Source organism: Microtus oregoni, unplaced genomic scaffold (genome assembly GCF_018167655.1).
Source record: "Microtus oregoni isolate MIOR12 unplaced genomic scaffold, Mior012 000030F_ref0000283, whole genome shotgun sequence".
Classification (NCBI taxonomy): domain Eukaryota; kingdom Metazoa; phylum Chordata; class Mammalia; order Rodentia; family Cricetidae; genus Microtus; species Microtus oregoni.
In genome coordinates, this window is record NW_024543089.1 from 8,970,475 (window position 1) to 8,981,899 (window position 11,425).

Genomic DNA, 11,425 nt, shown 5'->3' on the forward strand with positions numbered 1-11,425 from the left:
AAGTTTTGAAATAATGTGGTTTTTGAAAAACTTTTTTCTTTTATGATTTTTCTGTTTTTGTAATTTCTTCATCTCTACTTTGCCTGTGACAGTATGTCCAAATCCAAATTAGTGTTGCCATTGTTAAATTATTTAATGTGTGTAATAATTTCAGAGGTCTACCAGACTCAGAGTCATTTCTTGACAAGAGAAAGTTTTTAAATTCATTATTTATTAAAGGAATTCTTAGGATTTCTTTATATTAGAAGGTCTGGAGGAGTCTATAAGGAAAGAGAGGTCGAGGAGGAGAAAAGATAAGTGCCATGATTGTGAGATTCACTAGTGATGTTAAGTGATTCCTTTTAAGTTGTACAGAAACATTTATATTATTTGTAAATGTATGTCTTACATGATAGGCTTTAAATGTAGTATATTATAAAATCAGTGGTCTTCTAGAGAAGAGAAGTGATTATTAATTTTTAGTTTCACTTGTTATAAAATCTGCTCTCTCAACTCTTTAAAAACTCAAAAACATCCTTTGGGTATATACTCAAAAGTGGTTTTGCTGGGTCTTGAGGAAGGTTGTTTCCTAATTTTCTGAGAAATTGTACCACAAGAACATGTGCTTAACTATGTTCATAGCAGCATTGTTTGTCATAGCCAGAACCTGAAAACAGCCTTAATGTCCCTTGATTGAAGAATGGATAAGGAAAATATGGCACATTTACACAATGGAGTACTATACAACAGAAAAAAATGCATCTTGAAATTTGCAGACGAATGGATGGATCTAGAAAACATCATATTGAGTGAGTAACCCAGACCCAGAATGAAAAATATCATATGTACTCACTCATAAGTGGCTTTCAAACATAAAGCAATAAAAAAAATGAGCCTACAGTTCACAGTCCCAGAGAACATAGACAACAATGAGGACCCTAAAAGTGGCATACATGAAACTAATCTACATAGGAAGTAGAAAAATACAAGACCTCCAGAGTAAATTTAGAGCATGGGGATGGGAGAGGGTAGAAGAGGATGCTAGAGGCAGGGAGGGGAGCAGAGAAAAACGTATAGCTCAAATAAATCAATTTAAAAAGAACTCAAAAGCTAGGTAAATCCATGAATCTATATTTGAGCCCTGCTTGTTATCTTGCTTCTCTAGATCTATGGGTTGTAGTTTGGTTATTCTATGTATTACCCCTAATAGCCACCTATGAGTGAGGAAACTTACATGCTATTTATTATTAAGTGAAAACATTGCAAGTGTCAATAAGAGGTACTATCCAGGATTTAAGGATAGCTCAGTTATTTCCACCTTTACATGATGCAGAATGAGCTTGACTGCTTTATTTTGTACATGGATATTAAAATAAAATGTCTAACATTTCTTAAATGAATAATTTAAAATGGCAAGCTTATGAAGAATTACAATGACCCAAATTCATCTTTACTCTTGTTTTTCTATGTGTTTCCCCCATAAAGTATATATAAAGAGAGAATGTGTGTGTGTGTGTGTGTGTGTGTGTGTGTGTGTGTGTTTGTGTGTGTGTGTGTGTGTGTGTGTGTGCGTAGGCAGGTAGGCAGGTAGGTGTTTATTTCTTTGTAACATCTTTTCTTTTTAAAATATACACTTTGTTTTGTCATCTGAACTTTCATGTATTCTTCGAATTTACTGCATAGTGTTTAGCCCTTCCGATCTTAGCTATCTGTTAAGTTTTCTACATTTCTGAAATAACTTCTGGTACTTTAAGGAATATTACTATCTAATTTTACATAGTATGTTTATCTAAAACAAGATCTTAAGTCTTTACACAAGTATTGGGTTACAGTTCACTCATATACCTTTAAAGGAACAGCCTACATATGAGTGATTGGCTATAAAGGGTGTAGTAATAAGGGCTGCGGGGCTGCGTCCCCAGCACCCCAGCCGCCCGCACGGCTAGCTTATGCCCGAAATAACAACACACAAACTGTATTCATTTAAATACTGCTTGGCCCATTCTCTTCTAGGCTAATTCTCACATATTAATTTAGCCCATTTCTAATCATCTGTGTATGGCACCCCAAGGTGCGCTTACCAGGAAGATTCTAGCCTATGTCCATCCTGGGTCGGAGCTTCATCCGGGGAGCGGGGCATGGCGTCTCTCTCAGGTGTCTGCTCCCGAGAGGAGAGCTGTCGAGACTGAGCTCACTTCTTGTAAAATCTCCCACATGGTACAATTAAAAAAACTGTTAAATTCTTGAACAGTAATGTGTTCAGACATTTTATTTATAAAAGAAAAAATTTTTACCTGCAATGATCGGTTCCTGCCAGTGGTGGTTTCTGTGTTTTTGGAGCCTGTCCTAGAACTAGCTCTTGTAGACCAGGCTGGCCTCGAACTCACAGAGATCCGCCTGTCTCTGCCTCCCAAGTGCTGGGATTAAAGGCGTGCACTACCACGGCCAGCCTCAAACTCACAGAGATCCGCCTGCCCTTGCCTCCCAAGTGCTGGTATCAAAAGCGTGCGCCACCACTGCCCGGCCAAGTCACTTTGTATCAGACCAAATATGACGCTGTGGCGGCTTTTGTTGCAAAACCGCAGGTACTTGAGCTTCTGCTAATTCAGGCAGTGGGGTTCCGCTGCAAAATTTAGCCAAGGCAGGCAGAATGGGCCTGTGTTGCCGAGTATGTCTCGGACTCGGCACTGGGGCCGGAGTCACGAACTGAAAAACAGCACCCGGGAGGGTGCTGTGTTAGCTAGCAGGCTACCCGCTTGAGTTGGAGGGAAAATAGCCCAACGTTGGACGCCAATCTGTTTTTATAAAGGCGGCTGGGGTGCCAGGGACACAGCCCCCCACCACTCTTATTACTACAAAAGGGAAAGGATGTGAATATTAGGTTGTAGCTCATGAAAACCACTCTCATGTTTACACTTCTATTTTGGTTTATCAAAAAGGAAAATTTTTCTTTGTGGAGACGGGGTTTCACTTATCAGACCTGTCTGTACAGGGAACCTTCTCTGTAGATCAGGTTAGTTGGTCTCAGATTCACAGAGACCAACCTATTGCTAGTCTACTGAGTTATAATATGGATGTTGAGCACTGTCACACCTGGATAGTCAAGGTGCACTTTATAAAAATAAATCAAAAGTATGAGCTACAGCATCTGGCTCTATGGAGTCCATATTGTGATTAGAATAACTCAAATTAAATCAGTGAATAGGAAGAGAAACAAATGTCAATTTGTTGCATATTGATGAATGTATAGTGTCAGAATATAGGAATAACCAGAGAAATGTATTTTATATTTTGTACTACCTTATTGTATTTCATCATTCAAAACGTCTTCTACCTGAGTTCAAGTTTAGCATCACTTACTTCAGCTTGTTAGTTACAACATGATGTTCTCTCAACTCTTTAAAACTCAAAATCCAGACAAGAACATTTATACAGTGGCTATTTTAAACTAAAAACATCATAACTGTCCATATGAGGTATATATAATCTCCAGAATAATATCAGGAATTGATATAGAGTAATTTCCAATTTAATATAATGTAGGATAAAATGTTATGCTTTATGCACATTTTAAATACTTTTAAAGAACATTAATAAAAACTTGGTTGTGGGCCTACTCTTTAATAGCTGAGCCATTTCTCCAAGCATAATTTTTATAGACTCACTCAATCATTAAACTCAAATATTTCTTTAATAAATCGTCAATTTAGAACTTCAAGTGTATGAAGAATCCTCTCTGGAAAGACATTCTCCTTGTTTACTCAATAATTGCTTTCACTGAGAAAAGACAGGATGCATGCCGTACCTGATAGAGAACACCCATATTGAGTGGCCATTTCATAACAGAATTAATGCTAAATGATACAAGTTTATGTAAACTATAGTCCTAGAACATATCAAAGAACATCTTTGTTTATATGGAATATTAATATTTAATGAAATTTGGAATTATTTACATGTTTCCCACATATTTCTGGCATATTTTCTACATATTTTATCCTAATATAATTGATCTCAATGTACTATACTTAATTAAAAATAATATCTGATTTCCATTTAAATTTAAAATACTTTTTTTCATCAGAATTACTGTACATATTATAAAACTTCTTGTTCTTATAATGGCTAATTGTTAATAAACACATAGTTTGAAATATCTTTCACTTTGTTTTGAGTTTTTTTATTAAGTTTTGTTGTGAGATAGAATTTCTTGATGAAGTACACATTGGCCTAAAAGACATTATACAGCTCAAAATAATCTGGGACTTAACTGACTTAGCTTCATCCTACAGAATATGGGAATACAAACTTGTGCCAAAAATCTTTTTTTTTTTTTTTTTAAAAAAAGGCATGTTGGGAAGATGGTAAATTTAAGTAATACTAAAATGTTTGGAAAAGTGCAATAGTATAAATTCTTTGGAGTTATTCTGCTTGTTTATATTGAAATCACAATTGTATGTTAAACTACATACACACATTTAACAAATACATGCATGCACAATGGAAGAAAAAAATGTCATGCAGGAAGAAACTGTGCTAATATGTTTCACCTGCTCTGTCACTAAACAAACCTATAAAGGAAGTTGGGTTGGTATACAGGTTGGGAATGACTATCCTAAGGAAGCCTGAAGACCTAGAGAGTGAAATATTAAGACTCGGAGGCATGGGTTTTGTTACAGATGAGCCTTTGTGAATAAAGAAGTAGGGCACACATTGTGGAAGAAGGGAATAATACATGAATGCAAAGCAAATTTAAAGATATGGAAAATCTTTATGGTTTATAACAGACTCCCTGTCTGATAGGATCCCTTAAATAATAAGAGTAAATGGGAGGTGCATTACCTCCAATGTCAAAACACATGAGCAGCCTAGCTTCTCTCATTTGGACTAATTGCAAAAAATGCTGTAACTTCTAATAATGGTCATTATCTTTCTGTGAAAAGAGGGTTTGCAACAAAATTTAGACTCCAAAATTATGTTCGTTTTTGTGATTCAGCATTAGATTTAAAAACAGTCATTACTAAGGGAAAAAGCATGGTAATATTACAATATTAGCTATTGTTGTTTGTGACATTACTACATTAACATGTTTCATCTTACTCAAAGTTGGATATTATTTAAACAAAAAATATGACAATGACTAACATAATCCTTAGTGAGCAGCGATGGCAGGGCTTTTATACTCTGCATATTACTTTTTCTGTCAGTAGGAAAACCACAGATGATAGATTTACTTTCAAACAGTGGATCTATACTGTTGCTCACACTATTCCAATGATTTATTCCAGAATCAAGTCTGCACAGAGCATCTTGCCTGTTCCCAGCAGAGGGTAATTGTTTCTGTGTCCTTGGGCTCTGACTCCCGACTCTTATAACACTAGTCAATGAAATAACAATTGTGTTAAGAGGGAACTTAACCTCCATGGTTCTTTAGTCAATTTAGTAATGTTCTAGATAAATCTGCTCCCCTTAGAAACAATTTTTTCATGTGTGATAACTTCAGTAGCCTCTTCAGAGAAAAATATCTATGGTGATTTGGATTTATTTTTTCAGGTTCAAAATCACTTTGAAAGATCTCCTTTAATTCAGGCTATTTTCTTGTTCATTTGTCTATTATCTTTAATAAAAACAGAGTCACATATATAGAAGAGAAAATTAATTTTTTATTTTGTTTCAAATGTAAAAATTGAACAATGATGGGTTATACTAAATCTTTGAAATGATATTACATCTTATAAAGAATATATTGCTTAGTTGAGTGATAAATATTCATTCCAAATTTTAAAAATTATTTTTCTCTTTTCCTATTTAATATTATTTTATTATGTTTTTAATTCTCATGCATCAGTTATTTATACAAAGGAACCAATGAATATATGAATTACTATGAACATTTTATTAGGTCTTTCATAAATATAATGTTTTTCTACCAAATATACTAAAGTCAATAAAAGACATATTTAACATCAAATGCAGTATAAATAAAGGGTCTTAGTTTCAAAGATTAATATATTTTTATAGGCATATGTTCATATAAAATAAGATAAAATATTTTTACATATGGTCATTTAGTTAACTGAGTACTTAAGTGTAAAAATATATTTTATTTTAATATGATAAAATAATTTCCCAAAGAAGTATTAAACATTTCACATATATCTCTAATTAATAATTTATGTGCCTATTGTTTTGCAATTTGCGCATAATTTTTTTTGTAATTTTGCTATCTTTGTATGAATTCTACTTAGAACTTTATATCAATCATGGCCATGAAAACTGAAATAATAGTATAAAATTTTACTTGGTGTACATTAAGTGAAAAAAATCTAATAACTTTATAAATCTTCATTGAGTTATGCCTATAGTCACAGTTTATAATATCAACCACATATTCTAATATGTATGCAAACAATTCTATGTAAATATCTGTATTGTGTGCAATACCACTAAGAATTACATAGTCCCTTATCAGATGTTTTTATTATTTTTATTGGTTATTTGAGAAAGTGTGATATGTATTCCAGACTCACCTTGAAATTACTTATATCAAAGAATGACCTTGAATTTTTGATCTTTTGGTCCTCACTTTCTGAGTTCTGGAATTAAATTAATTGTGCAACATTACATCCAGTTTATATGCTAGAGGAGCTCATATCGAGTTCTTCCTATGCATCCAGAGAACATTGGTTCAACTGAACTACATCTCAAGCCACATGGAGCTTATTGTCTATATGTTGAGACTTTGTTAGAATTTTTTTGTATTTCAGAGATGGAAATTATATTATGCACAACTTAAATAATTTGACCAAGGATTCATAGCACACAGTGAATTAAGATGAACTTTCAGGCAATTTTGCTCAATACAAACAAAATAGTAGGAAAAGCACAATAAAGATAACATCTGACTTAGGATTTATTCATTGTTGAATGTATTTGATTACTCTTTGTAGTTCTAAATTCTATGAATTTCTCCACAAATGCAAATAATTTGAAAATAGGCATCACTGCCAAAGAATATAAATACTTGAAACATGGGGATTCACAATTAGGGCTCTATTGTATACTCATAATACAGTCACTCTCATAAAAGCTATGATTTAATGCATCCTATGCATACACAAGTTTTTATAACCATTACACTAATCTAATTATACAATTTTATCAAACCCAGTCTCATTCTCCACTAATATCCTTTTCACTGTTTGTGAATTTGTTCATTTAACGCATTTAATATCAAGGGAGTTATACAAAATTTGTTGTAATGAGTATGGGTCTTAGATTAGGATATTTTCAAGTTAATCAAAACTAACATTTATATTAATTTCATAATATTCAATTACCATACACAAAGTTGAAGAGTAACTTATATATATAATCTTAGATGTAAGTTAGGATTCCAGAACTAATCAAGAAAAGATATATCTATCTTTCTATCGCTACCAGGAGGCAATATCATTAATGAATGGTACTTATCAGTTTGAAAGGTTCTCATTTGAGTTCAAGTGTCTCACAACATGGGACTTTTTAGACATAAGAGAAGCATCTCTCTGGGAGACATGGGAAGATGAAGAGGACATACATTTGAAGGAGATGCAATTTTTCAACATTAATCTTAGATCAGTTGATTTCTAATGTAGCAAATTTAAGTTGTTTTAATAGATTTTTCTTTTCTATGGATACCATTATTTTATCCTCAAGTACATCACACACATAATTAAATGTGATATACTTGCCTTTAACTAAAAATATTATTATTAGTTATTAATTATTATTTAAAGTAACTAATATGCAAATATATAATTTTTGTTAATAAATATTACGGTCATATTCCTAACTTGCTGTGAAATGACACGATCTTTATATAGGGTTCATTAGTGGAGTATTATCTAATTATGTGTAACATCACTTCATATTTTTCTTCAAGTTAAGTCATGTGCTTATTACGGAGGTAATTTTTTTGGTTTGATATATTTGCCTTTTACTTTCTTTTCCATTATGTATGATAGTTTAAAGGCAATGTGCTGCAACTTCTTTAAAATTTTTTTAATTAATTATGAATTTGCACTTTTCTATACTTTTCTTGTTAGAAAAATTTTCTATTTGAAAGTGTGTTGTTATTGTTTTATTTATCATCATTATAATCATCGTCATTATCATTGGTATTAATTTAGATAGGTCTGATTACATAGCCTAGAATAACTGTGAACTCATTCATTTCCTGAGTGAACTTCCACAGTTATGGGAGGACAGGCATGCTGCTTCAGGTCATCGTTTAATTGTTAAGCTAATAGTTTTACTTTTTTTTTTTTTTTTTTTTTTTTTTTTTGGTTTTTCGAGACAGGGTTTCTCGGTGGCTTTGGAGCCTGTCCTGGAATAGCTTTACTTTTTAAGTCTTTCTTATCTTGTAATCATCAGTCAGTTTTAATATTGCTAACTTTGTCCATTTATCTAGAATATCTTGTTTTTATGCAGTTTCCTATGTTCTTGAATTTGTTTAAATATTTACATTTGTGATGCAAGTAATTCTCATTCTTACTTAAGATTTCACAGTTTGAATCTTCCTTTATTTTAAATTAGCTTACTGACTCTAACTTTTGTACATTCTCCTACAATTTTAATTTCATTGGCTTTTATCACACTTTTATAGTCTGTTTATTTAATTTTTGTACTTCAACCTCTGTTTTCTGCTTCCACTGAATGTTTTTAATTTTTCCATTTTCAATGTTAGAACATATAAGTATAAATAACTTGGAGGCAAATCTTAGCTTAACCCATTTATTTATTTATTTATTTATTTATTTTGTGTGCAATACCTTTTTATTTAACAAGGTATTGTCTTGTTTTCTTTTGTAATTTCTTTGTCTTGGCGAATATTTGGGAATTTGATGTTTAATTTTAATATATCTGCCTCTTCCTCAGGACCGAGCCTCTTGATCCTACCGCATTGCCAAAATGTCGCTTTCTAACAAGCTGACTTTGGACAAACTGGACGTGAAGGGAAAGCGGGTCGTGATGAGGGTGGACTTCAATGTTCCTATGAAGAACAACCAGATAACAAATAACCAAAGGATCAAGGCTGCTGTCCCAAGCATCAAATTCTGCTTGGACAATGGAGCCAAGTCAGTTGTCCTTATGAGCCACTTGGGCCGACCTGATGGTGTTCCCATGCCTGACAAGTACTCCCTAGAGCCAGTTGCGGCAGAACTCAAGTCTCTGCTGGTCAGGATGTTCTCTTCTTAAAGGATTGTGTGGGCCCAGAAGTCGAGAATGCCTGTGCCAACCCAGCAGCTGGCACTGTCATCCTGCTGGAGAACCTCCGCTTTCATGTGGAGGAAGAAGGGAAGGGAAAGGATGCTTCTGGGAACAAGATTAAAGCTGAACCAGCCAAAATTGATGCTTTCCGAGCCTCACTGTCCAAACTTGGGGATGTCTATGTCAATGATGCTTTTGGTACTGCACATGGAGCCCACAGCTCCATGGTGGGTGTGAATCTGCCACAGAAGGCTGGTGGATTTTTGATGAAGAAGGAGCTGAATTACTTTGCCAAAGCTTTGAAGAGTCCTGAACGATCCTTCCTGGCAATATTGGGAGGAGCTAAAGTTGCAGACAAGATCCAGCTGATCAATAATATGTTGGACAAAGTCAATGAGATGATCATTGGTGGTGGAATGGCTTTTACCTTCCTTAAGGTGCTCAACAACATGGAGATTGGAACTTCTCTGTATGATGAAGAAGGAGCCAAGATTGTCAAAGATCTCATGGCTAAAGCTGAGAAAAATGGTGTGAAGATTACCTTGCCCGTTGACTTTGTCACTGCTGACAAATTTGATGAGAATGCCAAGACTGGCCAAGCTACTGTGGCCTCTGGTATACCTGCTGGCTGGATGGGCCTGGACTGTGGTCCTGAGAGCAGCAAGAAATATGCTGAGGCTGTGGCTCGAGCCAAGCAGATTGTTTGGAATGGACCTGTTGGGGTCTTTGAATGGGAAGGTTTTGCCAGGGGAACCAAGTCCCTCATGGATGAGGTGGTAAAAGCCACTTCTAGGGGTGGCATCACTATCATAGGCGGTGGAGACATTGCCACTTGCTGTGCCAAATGGAACACAGAGGATAAAGTCAGCCATTTGAGCACTGGGGGTGGTGCCAGTCTAGAGCTCCTGGAAGGTAAAGTCCTTCCTGGGGTGGATGCTCTCAGCAATGTTTAGTATTTTCCTGCCTTTTCGTTCCTAAGTCAACCCCTAAGTCAACTTAGTGTGTTTTCCGCATCTCCATTTGGTGTTAGTGCAAGATTCAGCTAGTGTCCGAGATGCAGCACCAGGAACCCTTAAACAGTTGCACAGCATCTCAGCTCGTCCTTCCTTCATCGGGATTTGTCTACATTCTTCAAGATCCCATTTTAATTCCATAGTGACTAAAGCCATTGTGCATTCTAGAGTGCATCTATTTATATTCTGCCTGTAGAAGAAAGTGAGCTATGAAAGCTTAGTCCTCTTTGAGTACCTCTGGTTGGCTTTGTCACTGTTCATGACTCAGCATGAAAATAAGATGAAATTCCAGCTGTAGATTTGGAGAAGTTGATGATCTATTAATAAAGATGTCCGCCGGGAAAAAACAAATGAATAAATAAAAAAAAATTAATATATCTAAGTTTATTAAGTTACTTAAATGTTTTCTTTTAAATTTTTAAGTATAATTTATTTTACTTTTTGAATATATATACATACAAGTAGCATCATGCAAAGTGAGGTTATATATAAGAATATGTGTATATATACATGTAAAAAATTAATGAAAAAACAGGCCATGATTTGAAAAAGATCAAGGGCTGTACAGAGATTTTGTAGGGAGAAAGAGGAGGGGTAATTTGATGTGTATAATCTCAAAAATTAAAATAAATAAAATTTAAAAAGAAAGGAAGGCATTAAATATATTTTAATGTCATCCTTTTTTTCTACCAAGTCCAAGCAGATCATCAACACCTACTTACTACCAAAATGTGTGTTCTTTCTGTATTTCTCAAAAAAGAAAAGCAAATTAAACAAACAAAAATAATAACACTCGTACACACATACACACAAGCACACACACATAAACACAGAACAAAACAAAAAGCATGCCACACACATACACACAATTTTCTGTTTTTTTTGTGGCTAACTACTTCCTGACCATGAAACCTGCTCTGGAGTATGGTACATATATGCAGAGACACTCTTAGAGAAGACTGATTTTCCCTTTCCTAGCAGGCATCAATCGTTAATAGCTTCTTGGATGGGGTGGATCTTTGTGAAATACCTCTCCACAGTGCTGCAATTTCATCTGTGGTGAACTTGTGCACGTCTTGTGTTTGCATTGCAGGTCTCTGTGAGTTCTGATGTGTTCTAGCCCTGTTGAGTCTGGAAGAGGATGTTTCCACCTCCTCCAGTTCTTATGATCTTTCTGTTTC

General features: G+C 34.5%; 1 pseudogene; it reads left to right on the forward strand.

Moving 5' to 3' along the window:
• The first annotated feature begins 8,930 nt into the window (after positions 1-8,930).
• LOC121465367 lies at positions 8,931-10,184 on the forward strand (annotated as a pseudogene).
• The last annotated feature ends 1,241 nt before the right edge of the window (positions 10,185-11,425 follow it).